Below are 20262 nucleotides of genomic sequence, written 5' to 3'. Positions count from 1 at the left end.
CCTACAAGTTTATATTTTTATAATATTAAGTATCTTAGAATAATTATATAGCTCTCAAGAATATTATCCAACTATATGAACAAATTATACTAGCAGGTAGATCATGATTTTAGAAACGCAACAAAACTAGTTTTACAATTTTTGGATTCCCATACCATTTTATATTGATTTTACAAGTTTACTTTATCAGCTAAATTGCAAATCGCTCTATAAATCAAAAAGGGCCGGTGCAACTAAATTGGCCCAGTAGCTAGGCAGCCTAGTCGGCACCAGCCCGGCCCAGGCGGACGGCGCCAGCGCTGATGGCCCACGTGGAATGCACGGCCCAGGCGAGGTGGCACGCGACTGGCCCAGCGGGGCGAGTAGCCAGCGGCCCAAACAACTGGCCCGACGTGATGGCAGCGAAACGGCCCAGTGCGGCCTGCCCGGGGGCGGCGCGAGTAAAGGCGCGAACAGCCCACGGGCGCAAGGCAGGCCAGCGGCAGGTGGCGTGGTGCAAATGCGAAACAGCCCCTGTACTTTTCTTAAATCACCCCGCTGGACAACGTACTATTTACCTGAGTCATGTATTTACGTAAAGAACCTTGTATAAATTTACGTCTTGGATTCACACCCTTCTCACCTTGTCTTCAATCTCAGAACAGAGCACTAGGGGAGACATGGCGGCCGGCGGACGCTGCAGCTATGGCCCAGCTCGGACCCACGGGCGGGGTTCCTGTCACAGCGGCTGCGGCAGCAGCGCAAGACCATGGGGCACGGCAGCGCGGCCCAGTTGCGCGCTGCGGCAGCGGACCGGCGCGGGCCAAGGCAGGCACGACGATGGTGGCTGGCCATGGCGGTTGCACGGCGTGTGCGACACAGCGGATGGAACGGCGAGGACAGGGGGCGTAGGCGCATGGACGGGGCACGTCAGCCCGACGCTCAGCTGCGGCAGCCGCGGGAGCTCGAGGCGGCAATGGTGCACACGGAGGTGGAGCAGCAACGTTGGCTTCGAGCGCGGACGGCGCTCCAGGCACAGCGTGGACCTCGCGTGGAGGTGGGGGTGGCGCGGACGCCGGCGAGTAGACCAGGAGCCGGGCGCAGCAACACGGCACAGCCTTGCCTTCGCGCGCGGTGTCCGGCACCCGAGCAGCGGCGAGTGGAGCGGGGAAAAGGGCGGCAGCGCTGCTGCTGTTGGGAGCGAGGAGATGCGCGGCCACGACGAAGCCGCCAGGCCACGGCGGAGTCGCGTGCATGAGGGGATTCGGGTGGCGGTGATGCTGCGTGGCCACGACGACGCTGCGGAGGAGGCGCAAGAGCAGGCGCTGCGCGCGGGGAGGCGTTGGCGCCTGGGAGAGTGAGAAACCGGTCCGGCTGGACCTGGCCTTAACATGATGTGCCATGAGTGCGATGAGGCGATGCACGGCCTGGCCTAACTGGGCATACTCGTCATAGTGGCCGGCATAGGAAACACACATGGCCAAATGACGACGGTGCAGCAGACATGACGTGCTGGTGCTGTGAAAACGCACTGGCTGCTGGTACTCCCACTAATAAAATACACTGGCTGATGGTGCAGACAAGACCACAAGCTGTCACAGAGAGCGTAGAGCAGCTAGACAGCAACAGTAGAAGTTCGGCAGATAGTGTGTGTAAGTGCGTGTGTGTGTGTAGTTAAACTCGACATTGTTATATGAGTGGAAAAGTGCTGACCACAGGACACTGGACAGGGTCACTTGCCGCAAGTGCCCTCCTCCTGATGAGGCCACCTAGGCCAGACGAGCTGACAGCTCTGCAACTGCTGACACTCGCTGGTATTGCCACTGTACGCCCGGTGGACCGGAGCAGAAACGCCTCCTCACGGCAGTAGAAAAAGGAGAAGGAGAAAACAGCGTGAAGACAGGTCTGACATGACTAAGACTCCGGCCCAGTAAAACACGCAGGGACAGACACGACTTGTGCTGCATGAAAACTTGTACACGTATTACTGCTGCTGCATTTAAGCTTGCAGTGGTTCTTGCTTCCTCAATAAACTAGTGCTTCAGAACGTGCCAGCGGCCGAGCAGGGGAAGAGCGGGGAAGGAAAAAGAGGACGCCGGTACACACGGTCGTGATGGTGCTGTGACTATGTCTGGGAAGGAGGCAGAGAGGGGAAACGGCCGGATGAATGAAGACAACGCAGTGAAACAGGGACTTCGGCAAGCAACGGGGACAAGAAGGTCGGCGCTGCAGCAAGTTCGGCCAACCTTCGTTAAAACAAGAACAGCGCGACGAGATTAACACGAGTCGACTCAGAAATAGGACCACGTGCCTCTGGCTCAGGCACTCTTATATATATATATATATATATATATATATATATATATATATATATATCGCCGTAACAGCACTTTGCTTCGGAGTACGTTCATCCGTCGTAACTTTTACAATGGTTTACTAATTTACACAAGCTTCGCTTATCGCTTCCTGTATATTTTTAAATCAAAAAATCGAGAAACTCGTTTCGAAAGTTTTACTTAGACCTAAATCACGGCGCTAAAAAGGATCGTAACACCGGGGTGTTACAGTGGCCCAAGCAGTAAACCTGTTGTTTCACGTGGGCTTATGCCCCGTACATTACTCGAGCATTACCATCTATTGCTGATGTGTGTTTTCCAGCAAGGGACTAACCTAGGGTCTCACAGTCACAAGTAACAAGGCAAACCCAGCGACGATGTGAGGGTCTCACATATTTGTTCTGTGTCCATGTTTGAGCCCGGTTTGAAAAGCAATAAATTTTTCTTGTTATTATGCTTTTTTCTATAAAATTAATTATTAATTAATTTCTAAAATCTACTCTTATCAAAGCACTTTGCTTTGGCCGCCAGAAACACCATCCACGTCACCCCGAAATCTCCCGACCGTCCGATCTTCTGTCGAGCGGCCCAGATTCCTTGGATCGGATCTCGCCGGAAACGGCTTCTCTTGCTTTTGCTCGCCTTCTCCGACCTCTCCTCAGCTTCTCAGCGGCTTCTCGTCTGAATCCAGGTAAACAGATATATACTCTGGCTCCTACTTCACACATTCTAGATTCTTCTCCTCTTCCTTTCCTCTCTCCTCTTCGCTCTTTCAATCTCCCTCTCTCCCCCGACGTAGGCACGGCGACGGCGGCGGCGCCCGCCCTCGCCCTCCTCCCCCCTCGCATCGCGGCGTGACGGCCTGGCCAGCGTAGCCGGCTCATCGCACGAGGTGCTGGCGGGGCGCGACGGCGCCCCCGGGCCACCGCAGCACGTGCCCCGTCTGCGGCCGTCACCGGCGACGGCGCTGCACGCATGGCCACAGTCGATGGCCGCCTGCATGCCTGCACCCCCGACGCTGCCTCCTCCCGCCGGTCCGCGTCTGCTACTGCTTCCCACGAAACCCTAGCTGGTTGTTCTCCCCCCACGACCTTTACTGAGCCCAGCGGCTTCTCCAGAGGCAGGCACTCCCTCAGCCTCGCAGGTACTCGAACCTCCTCTAATTTCAGTTTTGATTTATCTGATTTACCCTCCAATTTAATTGGTTCATCCCTCCCCCTGACCTTTATTGAGCCCAGCGACTTCTCTAGAGGCAAGCGCTCCCTCAGCCTAGGAGGTACTCGAACCTCCTCTAATTTCAGTTTTGTTTTTTCTGATTTCCCCTCCAATTTAATTGGTTCATACTCTAGGGTTTCTATGTCCATGCCAGTTTGGTGTGTGTGAGATTCAGACTGGCACGGGTCCACATCAGATCAGTTTGGTGGCTTTGAGCGCACTGACCCCTCTACTTGAATGAATAGCATGCACAGTTAGTTTGCAGGTACTTGCGTTCTTCTCTTCTTGACGTTCATAAACAGATCACTTAGGCATGTTATTCTTAGTCATTACATTACACAAAAGAATTGGAATTGAGATTTCCTTGTGCAGGTTAAATTTGATGGTCCTACCGGCAACAAATGAAATAGATAGAGCTAAAAGGCATCAAGGTATTTTTGTGTTATCTTTCTAATTCTAATTTTAGTTTTGGATTGAAACTTGATTGTTTTTCCCTATGACAATAACAGAACATCAAACTCTGCAAGGTCAGATATGTCTGCTATTTATTGATTCCAAAATACAAAGTAGAAAACCTTGGAAAACTATGCATGTTGGGCAAAATATGTGGAGGCCAAAACTAAAGATTTTAGATTGGTTATTACATCACCGAAATACAATACTGTCGTTTTACTAATCCAAGCATAGATCACTCTTCATATTTTTGTGGGGTAATTATTTAAAAAAAAGTTCAATATGACTGTTGGTGGCTCAAAAAAGCCTATGTAGTCAAAACAAGGAGAATCTTAGGAGGAACCTTGCTTTTGACACATTTGGTGAACTGATTTCCGTATTGATTAGCTTTGTGTAAAGGAAACAAAGAAATTCATATGAGAATCCATCAATGATTTTGTAAAAGTTTTCCCTGACACATTTGATGAGCTGATCTCATGTTCACTACCTAGGAGGCCATATACAGAACTTAAGTAACATTGTTTGTTGTTTGTGTCACGCCATCTATGCCTCTCAAAAGTTTGTTTCCTCCAAAAATAGTATTGTGCAGGTTAAACTGGATGCTCCTACCGGCGAGAAATGAAATAGATAGAGCTAAAAGGCATCAGGATATTTTCGTGTTTTCTTTCTAATTCTAATTTTAGTTTCAGATTGAAACTTGATTGCTTTTCCCTATGACAGTAATAGAACATCAAACTCTGCAAGGTTAGATATATCTGCTATTTATTGATTCCAAAATACAAAGTAGAAAACCTTAGAAACTATGCATGTTGGGCAAAATATGTGGAGGCCAGGACTAAAGATTATAGATTGGTTATTATATCACCGAACTATAGTACTGTCGTGTTTACTGATCCAAGCATAGATCACTCTTCACATTTTTGTGGGGTAATTATTTCAAAAAAGTTCAATATGACTGTTGGTGGCTCGAAAAAGCCTATGTAGTCAAAACAAGGAGAATCTTAGGAGGAACCTTGCTTTTGACACATTTGGTGAACTGATTTCCATATTGATTAGCTTTGTGTAAAGGAAACAAAGAAATTCATATGAGAATCCATCACTGATTTTGTAAAAGTTTTCCCTGACACATTTGATGAGCTGATCTCATGTTCACTACCTAGGAGGCCACATACAAAACTTAAGTAACATTGTTTGTTGTTTGTGTCACGCCATCTGTGCCTCTCAAAAGTTTGTTTCCTCCAAAAATAGTGTGACGCCGCAACAAATCAGTTGAAATTGCCATAGAAGATCGTTCAGGCTATATGTAGTTGAGAAGGCAAGATATGAAATGCCTCTTATGTTGTAAGTTATCAATAATGGAGGTTTTGAGCATTTTCTCTATTTGACAGGCACACTGAATTATATACATGAGAATGTTGGTATAAGTGTAGATAGAGTTCAAGGACTGCGCAAGATTGTGAACCACGCTAAAAAAAGCTCACCTTCATCTCCACGGCATGTAGTTTGTACATTGACACCTAATCTGCAAGACTCTGCTTCACCTTGAACCCACTTTCTAGTGTCCTTTCTGGTATGATTATTCCTCTCCCCTCAAAGCAGCAGCAGCAGCAACAACAACAAAGCCTTTAAGTCCCAAACAAGTTGGGGTAGACTAGAGTTGAAACCCAGCATAAGCAATCAAGGTTCAGGCACGTGGATAGCTGTCTTCCAAGCACTCCTATCTAAGGCTAAGTCTTTGGGTATATTCCATCCTTTCAAGTCTCCTTTTATTGCCTCTACCCAAGTCAACTTTGGTCTTCCTCTGCCTCTCTTCACGTTACTATCCTGGCTTAGAATTCTACTATGCACCGGTACCTCTGGAGGTCTCTGTTGGACATGTCCAAACCATCTCAACCGGCGTTGGACAAGCTTTTCTTCAATTGGTGCTACCCCTAATCTATTATGTATATCATAATTCTGAACTCGATCCCTTCTTGTATGACCACAAATCCAACGCAACATACGCATTTTCGCGATACTTATCTGTTGAACATGTCGTCCTTTTGTAGGCCAACATTATGCACCATACAACATAGCAGGTCTAATCGTCGTCCTATAAAACTTGTATTTTAGCTTCTGTGGTACCCTTTTGTCACATAGGACACCAGATGCTTGCCACCACTTCATCCACCCCACTTTGATTCTATGGCTAACATCTTCATCAATATCCCTGTCTCTCTGTAGCATTGATCCTAAATATCAAAAGGTATCCTTTCTAGGCACTACTTGACCTTCCAAATTAATATCTTTCTCCTCCCGAGTAGTAGTGCTGAAGTCACATCTCATATACTCAGTTTTAGTTCTACTGAGTCTAAAACCTTTGGACTCCAAAGTGTCCCGCCATAACTTTATTTTCTGATTCACTCCTGTCTGGCTTTCATCAACTAGCACTACATCGTTTGTGAAAAGCATACACCAAGGGATGTCCCCTTATATGTCCCTTGTGACCTCATCCATCACTAAGGCAAACAAATAAGGGCTCAAAACTGACCCTTGATGTAGTCCTATCCTAATCGGGAAGTCATCCGTGTCTCCATCACTTGTTCGAACTCTAGTCACAACATTGTTGTACATGTCCTTAATGAGCCCGACGTACTTCGCTGAGACTTTATGTTTGTCCAAAGCCCACCACATAATATCCCTTGGTATTTTATCATAAGCCTTCTCCAAGTCAATAAAAACCATGTGTAGGTCCTTCTTCTCCCCATACCGCTCCATAACTTGTCTTATTAAGAAAATGGCTTCCATGGTTGACCTTTTGAGCATGAAACCAAATTGGTTTATAGAGACCCATGTTATTGCTCTCAAGCGATGCTCGATAACTCTCTCCCATAGCTTCATAGTATGGCTCATCAACTTAATTCCCCGGTAATTAGTACAACTTTGAATATCCCCTTTATTCTTGTAAATCGATACCAATATACTTCTCCTCCACTTATCAAGCATCTTGTTCAATCGAAAAATATGGTTGAACAACTTGGTTAGCCATACTATAGCTATGTCCCCGAGGCATCTCCACACCTCGATTGGGATACCATCCGATCCCATCGCCTTACCTCCTTTCATCCTTTTCAACGCCTCTCTGACCTCATATTCTTAGATTCTCCGCACAAAGTGCTTATTGGTGTCATCAAAAGAATCATCCAACTGAAAGGTTGTGTCTGTATTCTCACCATTGAACAATTTGTCAAAATACTCTTGCCATCAATGTCGGATCTCATCCTTCTTCACCAAGAGATGCTCCCTTTCATCCTTAATGCACTTAACTTGGTTGAAGTCCCTTGTCTTTCTCTCACAAACCCTAGCCATCCTATAAATGTCCTTCTCTCCTTCCTTCGTACTCAAACATTGGTAAAGATCCTCGTACGCTCTACCCTTTGCCACACTTATAGGTCGCTTTGTAGTCTTCTTTGCCACCTTGTACTTCTCTATATTGTCCACACTCCTATCATGGTACAAGCGTCTATAGCACTCTTTCTTCTCCTAATAGCCCTTTGGACTTTCTTGTTCCACCACCAAGTATCTTTAGCCTTGCCTCCACTTCCTTTGGTTACTCCACACACCTCTGAGGCCACCTTCCGAATGTTGGTTGCCATCTTCTCCCACATGTTGTTTATGTCCTCTTCTTCCTTCCAAGAGCCCTCTTTGATAACCCTTTTCCTAAATACCTCTGACGTCTCCCCTTTCAATTTCCACCACTTTGTTCTTTCAATCTTAGCTTGTTTATCCCTACGGGCACACACCTAAAAACGAAAGTCTACCACCAAAAGCTTATATTGAGAAATAACACACTCCCCTGGTATCACCTTGCAACCCAAGCATGCTTGTTTGTCCTTTCTTCTTGTGAGGAAAAAGTCAATTTGGCTAGAGTATTGTCTGCTACTGAAGGTCACTAGATAAGATTCTCTCTTTCTAAAGAAAGTGTTGGCTATCATCAGGTCAAAAGCTATCGTGAAGTCCAGAACTTCCTCCCCCTCCTGATTCCTACTACCATACCCAAAACCTCCATGAACTGCCTCAAAACCTATGCTTGTAGTACCTACATGCCCATTAAGATCTCCTCCTATAAAAAGCTTCTCACTACTAGGTACAACTTTAATCAGGCCATCTAAGTCTTCCTAGAACTATCTCTTAGCACTCTCATCAAGGCCTACTTGAGGGGCATACACACTAATTATGTTCAAGACTATATCACCATTGACAAGCTTGACTAAGATAATCCTATCTCCTTGCCTTCTCACTCCAAAGCGAGCTGTGTTTTGCTTTTTTTCAACAGCTTTTTTTTGCCACTTTTCCAATTCCATGTTTCTAGCTGCTGTGTTTTGCTTCTTCTAAATGGATCATAGGACAGATGCAAGTATATGTTTAGTATGCAGTTGGTCTGAATTCAGTATTGCTCTTCCATCATGTGGGTCCAAAACTTAAGGTTCGTAGTCTTTCGCTGTGCCTTGCCTTTCAGACCACTTTGGTATATTGCTAATCTTCAAAAAAAGTTTTCAAGTTAAAAATTAAGAAAAATATTTATGCCATTTCCCCCCCCCCATTCCATACTGTCTATAATTGGCTCCAAGTAGAGACAACATGTACAACCATGTCTGTGTGATGCATGTTCATTTACTTGCATATTTCATTTGGCTGTCTGCTTACCTAATAACAACAGTTACATAGTTTGAATGACTACTCTTTTTAGCCATGATTTAAGAACATTATAAGGCTTTACTGTTATACATAATTTCCTCTGTATTCACTTCTCATCGTGCAATTAGTTAACATTGTATATTGATTCCTCTTTCTGAATTGTCACATTTATCTCAAAAATATTCTTCGCTTCACTGCTTTGTGTAGGCTAATCACACAATCCATGAGCCCAAGACATGGGTTCTATTCGGTACAAGTACGATGTCATCTAAATAGGCCATTCGTACTCACTCAAGTCGCCAATAGCTCAAATCATTCGAGCTCCAACATATTCTGAATGATCAGGTATACATCCTGCTCTCTACCATTTAACGCTTGACCCAAGTCAATTCTCCTACTCCCTGTAAACCTTTTGCTTCAATATTTATTTTGGTTCTATGTAAGTATAGTGTACAGTATTTCCCAAACTCAAGTTCTAATTTTTAGATTTTTATGCCCTTTCCTTTCGTACCAGAGTGTCTGTAATTGGCTCCAAGTACAGAGTGTTTACCACTCTGAAAATTCTTCTATGTAGATCAGTTCACTTTTGTTCATTGTAATACTTTGTCCTGCCTATATACTCAGGAATGAGTAAAGGATCCAATACCTTTTTTTGAAGTCTTGAATTCCTGATATACTAAATCCATGCATTAGTTCAGTTTCATGCTTGTATTGCACATTGGAACATTTACACTTCAGTCATATTTTGCCTATGCGCGCGATGGCGCGCACCCTCCACTAGTTTATATAACATGAAAGTGAAATTTCTTCATTCCAAGCCGTCCGTTACGAATGCATTTGCCCAACTCTTTATATCGACTCTAGTAAGCTACATCTTTGTCACTTGGAAGTGTGTTCGCAAATAGTTGTGCAGGTCTTTTTTGTTTAAAGAAATAGGGTGTCACCAGGCACCGAATGGTACAGCTGCAAGACATGCCTCCTTTTCACTTTGGCTTATAAGCCGTACATTTTTAGCCAACGAGCATTATTTTTCTCTTATAACAAATCAACCAACATTATTTTCAGCCATGGCTTTTCAGCCAAGCGAACAGGGCAATAACCCGGCGCTAGACAAAACACAACATTTTCGTAGCAAGGGCTGACAGTGATAGTTGAACACGCACAACCTTCTGGGCTTAGGATGTACAATATATATCAACAAGAATCCTTTGCATCATCTACACTGCATCATACACTACCGAGGATTGATAGGGAACACAACAACAATTGAAAATATGGTACTACATTTGGCATAGAAACACCAAGAACAAAAAAGAGAGAGCAAACTGCAACAAAGGAATAGAATTTACAAGACCATGTACAACTGCTCTTGGTAGTTAATATATAAGGGCACTCCCAATGCGTGAAACTATTATGTTTCTATAGCATAGGACATCGTACCAAGAACATATCCTTCCCAGTACAGAACATAAGTGCAAGATTTTTCACAGTACATGACATAAGTAGTGATAGAAACCATATTCGCTCTCCCAATAGGCTATGAGTAGTTTCTTGTCCAATGATAACCGTGAAGACTCATTTTCTTAGTTAGACCTGGTTTCTTGGATTTTTCCTCTCTCTCCTTATTAAATCACTTGCCACATCAGCAAATTGCCTACATGGCAGTGCAGTTAATATCTATAGAAACTATCATAGTTTCTGTATTGTGAGTGTCCTAATGTATTAAGTACATTCATAGTTTTCATGAATAACAGTGCCTCGGCATATCAGCCACTATATAGGACATCTAAATATGTACCTGTTTGTACAAACAGGTTGCCTATAACATAACATAACATAACATAACATAACATAACATTAATAATAATAATCAACACTCAAACGTGAATAAATTGCTGCTCTCCCGTTCATTTGGCTCCTGTTGGCCTATCTCCATGCAACACGTGCTGCAGTAGCGTTGCCAATAAATACGAGGCCAAAACGCGTGCGAATGTGATCTCTCCAAGAATACGTTGCCAATAAATACGAGGCCAAAACGCTCCTGTTGGCCTATGATGAGGATGTCATATTTGAGGAGGACGAGGAAGAGGATGAGGCGTACTTTTTCACCAGACAAGGTACATCGTGTAATAGTCAAAACATTCTTTCATAAACTTTTTTTCAACGCGTAACACATCAACATTTGTCAGAAGACAACAAGGAGGGAACCAACGTCAAGCACATTCTCGACATGGATGAGGAAGAGAATAGTGAGCCTAATGTCCTGGATCCCTACGATAGGGTTTACATTAATGTCCTGTCAGAGTCACACATGCTACCATCGGTGCCGAACTGCCAGCACTACAACGCAAAGAAATTCGAGTGTGAACTGCCCGGATTCTGTTGTCGGGATAGAAAGATTCATCTTTCAACTCCTAAGACACCACCAGAGCTCATGAGGTTGTGGTCAAGCTCGGATGTTGATGCTTGGCACTTTCATGCAAACATCAGATATTTCAATGGCCACTTCTCTTTCACTTCTCTGTACTGCCACCTAGATTGTGTGACCACTAACATGTGAATCTGTGGTGTCTACACATTCCGTGCCCATGGCCAGATTTACCATAACATACAATCATTTGGTAAAGAGGATGGTGTCAAAAAGAGACACCTCGAGCTTTATTTTTATGACAATGATCCATCCCTTGAGCATCAGATGAGCAAGTGCCGTGAGCAATGCACCCAAAAAGACAGAGAAGTTATAGAGCAATTGGTTAGTATCTTTAATGGGAATCCCTACTCTTAGCAACTAAGGAGTATGGGACATGTTGAAAACCTTGAGGATTACCAGGTCGAGTTGAACCTTGACCAGCGGCTTGACCAGAGAACATATAACGTGCCATTGACATCAGAGGTGGCCGCCATCTGGGTTGAGGGGAGTGAGCGTCACGGCCAATTCGAGCATAGTGTTCTCTTGCAAGGGAAGGATCGGTCTATACATGGCATCCGCTCATATAATGCATGCTACGACCCACTATCATACCCGGTGTTCTTTCCACTAGGTGAGCTTGGGTGGCACAACTACATTCCAAAAGTGGGTGTGACTATGGCTCAAATTGATTGAGCTCAAGCAATCTGCAAAAAGCGTGCTGAGAATGGTGACGATGATGATGGAGGTAACTTGAACTCTTTTCAATAATACAATATAAACTCTTTTATGTTAACGCATGATACTAATTCAAAAAATGTCTCCCTGTAGAACCTGTTTTGAATACATGTGTCTCCGTGCGTGACTACTACTGCTACAAGTTCCAAATGTGGTCAGGGATATTTAATCCAATACTCTATGGCCGGCGTCTTTTCTAGCAGTTCGTCGTCGACACCTACATCAAGATTGAGAGCTCATGTTTAGACTACATGAGGAACAATCAGGATACTTTGAGGGCTGACCTATACCAAGGCCTGGTGGATAGCATGCATTCGGGTGAAGGATCTACTGAGAATGTCGGAAGGCGTACTATTCTGTCTTCGTCATTCATCGGAGGACCCCATGATATGAGGCGCCGATACATGGATGCAATGGCTCTAGTGTGAAAGTATGGTAAACCTGATATCTTCCTCACAATGATGTGCAACCCTAACTAGGATGAGATCAAGAATGAACTTTATCTAGGCCAGACACCATAGGACTACCTAGATCTCATCACACGGGTCTTTAGAGCAAAGTTAGAGGCGATGAGGAAAATGTTGATGGAGAAAGACATACTTGGAAAGGTGAAGGCCTATGTATATGTAGTAGAGTTCCAGAAGACGGGCCTGCCACATGCATACTTCTTGCTAATAATGGAACGAAAGTACAAGCTCACATGTCCCGAGCAATATGACATGATTATCAGTGCAGAGCTACCAAATAAGAAGAAGTACCATGAGCTCTACAAGATGGTGATGAAGCATATGATGCATGGTCCCTGTGGGATGCTAAATCCATACTGTCCATGCACGGTGGGCCATGGGTCATGCAAGAACCGTTAACCACACCCATTCTGTGAGGCAACATCACAGGGAAAGGATTCATACCCCATCTATCGGCGACGCAATGATGGCCACACGCTAAAAGTTTGAGGCCATTACCTGGACAATCAATGGGTCGTGCCTTATAACCCTTGCCTGCTACGTACCTTCAACTACCATATCAATGTTGAGGCCTGTGGGAGCATTAAATCAGTAAAGTATCTATTCAAATACATATACAAGGGACATGATAGGGCATCGGTGGTGATGAGGGAGACCGACAAAGCAGACGAGAAAGGGAACATTGATGAGATCAAGTAGTATAGAGATGCTCGGTGGGTGACGCCTCTAGAAGCACTATGGAGGATATATGGCTTTGACTTGAGCAAGAACCATCCACCAGTACAGCAGCTACAACTTCATCTACCCGACATGCACATGGTGGCATTTCATAATTGGGATAAGGTCAAACGGATCGTTAATAGGCCAGGTGTAGAAGAGTCAATGCTGACAGCATACTTCGATGCAAATAGGCATCATGAGGAAGCCCGTAGAATCTTGTATCAGGACTTCCCAGAATATTTTACCTAGCAGTCTGATGGTAAATTCTGGCAGAAAAGGAAAAACTCCGTTTTTTTAAGTTGGAAGAGTCATCTCGGCTCATCCTACTAAGGGAGAACGTTACTTTCTTTGTGTTCTCTTGAACAATGTTGCTGGTGCTACTATCGATGGGGAACCCTACGGGCCCCCCATGGACCATACTGTAGGGAGGTAGACCTTGGTAACAAGGCCTACAGCCCAATCGCTAAGAAGAACGCGGAGCAAAGCAACATGCAAAACCGAAACTCCAACTCAAACTATACAAGGAAAGGTGCCCAAAGCATAGCTTAGGACTCTGACCTTGTATCCAAATAGGACACAAACAACGCCTCTCAGCGCCTGGACTATAAAGGGCTGGTGAGGGTACCCATTGTAAGAAGAGAACGCATACCCGATACTCAAAGCAATACAACGCAAACAGGCTAACACCAAAACTAGACATAAGGTTATTACTTGACCAAGTCGAGGGTAATGGAGACAGGGATCCTGATCTTCTGTCAGGTGATGGTAACTATCGTTGTGGTGGAGAATGACACACCGATCCGGCTTCAGATCGAAAGATCGAACCCTGCAATCTTAGCACCACAGCTCCTCTAGTTATCAACCAAGTCTCGGACCAGGTTGACCTCGCTAAGAAGGCTAATCCCTACCTGCGCAATGAAGAACACAAGCAAGAACAAGAAAGATCGCAACCAAATTGCAGATGTATGATTAATCTCACAAGTTGGGGTCTCACAAACCGAAGAACGGTGAAACTATTTCTTGACAGAATAATCTAACCAAAACCCAAAACCTAATGTAGGTGGTGGCTACTAATTATATAGCCTAAGGGATGTCCAAGGATCCCTCTTCATGTCCTAAAGGTGCCCCAACACGTTACAAGGCCCAACGGCCCAAAAGACGATGATGCAGCGCCATAATAGATTCTGGATGTCAACTTATTTTGATGATTTCCATTGATTCCGAAAAGGTTTTGACGTGAAACTACTTGGATTGGCTTCCTTATCAAATTAGCTTTCCATCCATATGTGGATCATTGAAAACGGAGTTCGGATGTGTCCTGGGTGTCCGTTTTATTACAGACTGGTCCTTACTGCCGAGGCCGACTTGAACTCGGATTGGACTGGGCCTCTGGCTTGGCTTGGACGTCCTTGCTGGCCTCCTAAGGTGGTGGCCAAGGAGGAGGACGTCCAAGTCCATCTCTTAGATGTTCTCCATCTTCTTGGGGTGTGCTCCAACTTGGGCCTAGGTCTCAAGGATGTCTAACAAGCCCATGACGACAGTGTAGCTCCCACCAGAAATAGTGACAGAATATATTGGTGATTTGGAGGCCTTGCCAATGTGATATTGAGATGGGACTAGATCTATTTGAAAGCTTATCAAATAAGCTTTCCATCAAGTACTCATTGACCTCGATCGCACTCCGGATGGATGAGTTATGGCCTTCTCAATGAGGCACTATCGGGCTGCCGACGAACCAAAAGTTCAACTTTGATGAACTTCCATTATGAAACATATTTGAACCTATAATCAAATAGTGACATGTACATGTGGAACCAAGTGAATTATAACCAAAGCCACTATGCAAATGTAGGAACAAGCGCACCTTATAATCATTGTTCGTATCCGAAGGTGCCATGTCCTCATCATCCTCCCCTTTTTGACAACAAACTGTCCTCGGTTTGAGCTTAGCTGGTGGACAAGTTGTCGGTAGTAGCCAACATTGCTCCCCTTCTTGAAATTTAACCTGTTGCCTCATTACAAAACTTGGGGATTTCGACATGACAACATTATCGCTATTGGTGCCCTCTAGTTGATCATATTTTTGCACAATGAAAGGCGATTTTAGAGTTGAACAAATATAGACACGATGCACCATATACTCTCGTTTACAATTATATTTGCCAATAAAGTGATATGTACAAGTAGACAACCATGACAATTCAACATATTTAAGTTTCTCTTCTAAACTACTAAGAGCATATAAAGTATCAAACTCAATATAACCCAAAGTATTTGAAGAATACAATAATTCCTTTTCATCTTTTTCGGTAGCAATGGGAAGCAAATTTTTATGTTCAGCATAAGTAATTGGTTCCAAAACATGTAAAACTAAAGCATCTTCAACCAATTCATCTTTGTCACAAGGAACATCAAGCAAATTATCATGGGACAAAGATAAATCAAGAGAGGGTTCCACTAACATTTGCTCTATGATAGCATGGTTTGTGGAAAAATTTAGTACATTAAGACAATTTTCACCTTCCGTGAGTGTAGCACCATGGGCATTACCTGTGGCCTGAACCAGTATAAATCGTGAGTCTCTTTGCATAACCACCAAATTCCGCTATTCGCCGAAGCCCGAACAACTGTCCTGGGTACCCCCATGGTAGGCTATCGGTGGTAAAACATCGACAGCTGGCGCACCAGGTAGGGGCTTTCGACGAATTTTTTCTCGAGAGTTCAGCGGACCTCAACCTCAAGATGACCTTTTCGGTGGGAACAACCTTTGTCTTCGGATCCTAGATCTGCAAGGCTGACGGCGATGGTAAGCTTTGTACCCGTCTCCAAGAAGAAAAAGAATTCGATGACGAAGTTCAATACAAACTCGCCGAGAAGATGACGAAACTCTCAACTTCAGATACAACTCAGAATAAGGAAGAAAGCGGATACGAAACTGACTCTAAAAAAGAGATACAACTCGATTCCAAGACAATCTTCACGGCACAAGAGCCAAGCCTAATTGGACTCAGAGACACAACAACGATCACGAAGGGATACGACCCGTACAACTCAAAGAAGAACTTGGAAACTTACGGACTACGCAACGCGGCATCAGTCTATCAACACTTTACCCAAAACAAGATGAACTCAGCAAGAAGAATACTCCTGGAGGGAGCACAAGAAGGGATGATTATGACAGTGACCCCGCAAGATTGTGTGGTGCATTGGCCAGGTTCTTTCACCTCAAGCAAAGTCCAGACTGGCACACGTGTTGAAGAACTACCTTATCAAGAGGGAAAAGAACTCAGATCTAGTTCAGAAGCTACGGATAGCTCAACCAAATGAAGGATGGAATACTGTACAAGAAGCGCTTAGAAGAGGTATACTGTATACATGGCGGAGCAGTTAGAACAACCTTTGGAACCACCACAGATACCAGATATAAAATCTTTAGACGAATTAGAAGGCAACATCTCACCAGATGAGAAAAGCGACGGCAACGAAAATGATGAGCAAAGACTAGCAATGCTAAAGAAGAACAAATTGAAAGCTGGAAGGAGGAACTAGGCTAAACAAAGGAAGCAAGTCTGGAATAAATACAAAGCGGAGCTAACAGAATACAATAGAAAGAAGGCAGAAAAAGAAGCCACAAAAAATACAAAAAGGGAAAGAATTGAAGAATTAACAAAGGAGTTGTACACCCTCGTGAATAACGGGAAAGCAAAGGAAGACCAGAAGAAAGAAGTCAGGGGATCAGAAAAACAACTCAGCGAAGAAATTCCACAGGAGCCACAAAGGGAGCAGCCACCCAAAAAATCAAATTTTTAAAGGATAGGACCAGTAGAAAGTGCTGATATCAATGGAAGGAAGGAGCACTACTCAAAGCAACAAGAAAGAGACAAACCAGAATTGAGCCAACGTTACCAAGAAATATCAAGAAGATTTGACAAAGAAGATGACTACGGAGAGTCTGAGTTAAAAGAAGACAGGTCTTATTATAGAAGGGCAAGATCGCTAGATTACAGAAAAATGGTACCATATGATAGATTCCCTTGTTTCGCAGGAAGACTACAAACTTTAAAGCTACCGCACAAGTTTAAACCAGCAAATCGTTCCAAGTATGATGGCAAAGTCGAACCAAGACAATGGCTAAGGGTTTACTCCCAATCTATTGAATTAGCTGGAGGAGACGACAACATCAAGGCTCTATTCTTCCCAATGGCCCTCGAAGCAATGCCACTACAATGGTTTGACAAATTGAGGCCAATATCAATTAGGTATTGGGAAGACTTGCAAGAAGCTTTCTACAACAACTTCGTAGGCATTATTACCCATCCAATGACTGCAGCCGAATTGAAAGGAGTAAAGCAAAGGAGAGGAGAAAGTCTAAGGGAATACTATAGAAGATTTGGAGAATTTAGGGCTCAAGTCCACGACATTACTGATAGGGAGGTGATAGAGGCCTTTGCAGAAGGAATCTGGGCAAACTGGCAATACAAGGACTATTTCAATGAGAACCCAAGAACAAATGAAGACTTCAAGAGGGTTGTTGAGAAGCTAATTTCGTTAGAAGAAAGAACTCGGCACAGATTTGCTAGGGATAACCCAGAGAAAAGAAGACCCGATTATAGACAGCAAGACAAAAGACCAAGGTAGGACAATATGGTGCAACCACAGACAATAAAAGAAGATACAATGGCAACGGCAATGATAGCAATGGTAGCAATCACAATGGCAACTACAACAATAGCAACAACCATAACAACAACGGTTACAATAGTAATAGCAACTATCAGAGTAACAACTACCAAGGAAGAGTGCTGGAAAACATAGAAAACATGCTGTGTCACATACACTCAGGGGCCAGACACAAGTTAGTTGAATGCAACACTTTTCAGCGGCAATTCATGAAGAGAGAAAACAGAAATCAAAACAACTCAGAGCCAAAGCAAGAAGAATCCAAGAAGGGGGAAAAGAGAGCTGAAGGAGATTATCAAGAACCCCAATGCCAATTAGCGGTGATATTTTCAGGTGTTCCTAACACACGAAGCAAAAGACAAGAGAAACTAGCTCACAGAGCCATCATGGCAGCTGAACCAGCCATCCCAAGATATCTAGATTGGTCAGAGTACCCCATCCACTTCACAAGAGAAGACTAATGGACCAGTGCAGCAAACATAGGATGCTACCCGCTGGTACTGGGTCCGACTATCGCAGGAGTAGCAGTAACTAAAGTACTCATCGATGGAGGAGCCGGACTTAACATAATTTTTGCAGATACTCTCAAAAGGATGAATCTGGATTGTGAAGGTCTAATGACACCCACAAGCACACCATTCTACGGAATAGTACCCGGCAGAGCAGCTATGCCCCTTGGACAGATAACCCTACCCGTCACCTTTGGCACACCAGATAAATACCAAACAGAATTCATCAAATTCAAAGTTGTAGACTTTGAATCATGCTACCACGCAATACTTGGGAGACCAGCTTTAACAAAATACATGGCAGTACCACATTATCCATACCTACTGCTCAAGATGCCAACAACAAAGGGCGTATTATCATTGAAAGGAGATCTAAAGAAAGCACATGATTGCGACGTACAAGTAGTATAAATATCTGAAAGATTACAAGATATAAAGGAAGGAAAGGAGATTGCAATGCTGGCCAACGAAATGAACCCAGATGAGATTAAGATACCGGCTAAGAAGCCAAGCAACTTCGCACCACCAAAAGAAGCCGCTACCAAGACTATTGACCTACTGACTGGTGATCCGGAGAAGATGACAATCATCGGTGCAAATCTTGACCCTAAATAGGAACTCGCACTCACCAACTTTCTTTAGGACAACAAAGATATTTTCACTTGGAAGCCAGCAGACATGCCAAGGGTCCCAAGGGAGTTGGCTGAGCACATAATTGATGTGAACAAAGGGTCCAAACCCGTTAAGCAGAAGCTACAAAGATTCACTCCAGATAGAAAAGCAGCAATCAAAAAAGAGATCACCAAGCTTATGGCAGCAGGATTCATCAGAGAAATAATCAACCCAGATTGGCTTGCCAACTCGGTCCTAGTAGAGAAGAAGAATTCAAAAGAATGGCACATGTGCATCGACTACATAGACCTCAACAAAACTTTGCTCAAAAGATCCATATGTCCCACCAAGGATTGATCAAATCATCGACTCGACAGCAGGACCAGCTCTGTTATCCTTTCTAGATTGCTATTTAGGCTATCATCAAATATCCTTAAGAGAAGAAGACCAACGCAAGACTTCATTCATTACACCCTTTGGGGCATATTGCTATAAATCAATGCCTTTTGGGCTAAAAATGCAGGGGCAACATATCAAAGAGCAATTCAAACTTGCTTGGGGAGTCAAGTTGGAAGAAATGCAGAAGCATACATTGATGATGTAGTAATCAAGACAAAAGAACCCGGATCATTGATAGAAGACCTCAAGGAAACTTTCAAGAATCTAAAAGCATGGCAGTGGAAGCTAAACCCCACAAAGTGTGTTTTTGGGTACCATCAGGACAACTACTCGGGTTTCTAGTCAGTAACCGAGGAATTGAAGCAAGTACAAAGCAGGTTAAAGCCATCATGGATATGAAACCTCCAAAGAAAGTTAAAGACATATAGAAGCTTACAGGATGCATGACAGCACTCAATAGATTCATCTCCCGACTAGAAGAAAAAGGGCTACCTTTCTTCAAATTATTGAAAAAGGTAGGAAATTTTGAATGGACAGAAGAGGTAGAAGAAGCATTCCAAAAGTTAAAAGAATACTTGGCATCATCACCAGTAATGACACCACCAAAAGACAAAGAGGACATGATGCTATATATTATAGCAACCAAGAACGTTGTCAGCACAGCAATTGTGGTTGAGAGAGAAGAACCCGGACACGCATACAAAATGCAAAGACTAGTCTATTACATAAGCAAAGTACTAACATAATCAAAAGTGAGATACCCACACGTGCAAAAACTACTTTATGCAGTGTTGATATCATCAAGAAAGCTGAGACATTATTTCCATGAACACAAGATTACAGTGGTAACCAATTTTCCACTTCAAGATATTCTACGCAACAAAGATGCAACAGGTCGGATATCAAAATGGGCAGTAGAACTCGGTGCTCTCAACCTAAACTTCAAACCAAGAATAGCAATCAAATCTCAAGCATTATCCGACTTCATTGCTGAATGGACAGAAATTAGTCAAAAAGAACCCGAACCAATACTTGATCATTAGAAAATGTATTTTGACGGTTCCCCAAAG

General features: G+C 43.8%; 1 long non-coding RNA gene and 1 pseudogene across 1 annotated transcript; both read left to right on the top strand.

The window, feature by feature from the left end:
* Nucleotides 1-2551: 2551 nt before the first annotated feature.
* On the top strand, nt 2552-3459 carry LOC136501318 (uncharacterized). The gene is made up of 2 exons (XR_010770219.1): nt 2552-2694; nt 2827-3459. It is a non-coding gene; the product is annotated as an uncharacterized lncRNA (long non-coding RNA).
* Nucleotides 3460-10318: 6859 nt separating this feature from the next.
* LOC136466905 (uncharacterized) lies at nt 10319-11445 on the top strand (annotated as a pseudogene).
* The last annotated feature ends 8817 nt before the right edge of the window (nt 11446-20262 follow it).

This window comes from Miscanthus floridulus, chromosome 1 (genome assembly GCF_019320115.1).
Source record: "Miscanthus floridulus cultivar M001 chromosome 1, ASM1932011v1, whole genome shotgun sequence".
In the NCBI taxonomy this organism is placed as follows: Eukaryota; Viridiplantae; Streptophyta; class Magnoliopsida; order Poales; family Poaceae; genus Miscanthus; species Miscanthus floridulus.
Note: the sequence above shows the minus strand (reverse complement) of the source record. Positions and strands in the feature narration are given on the sequence as shown.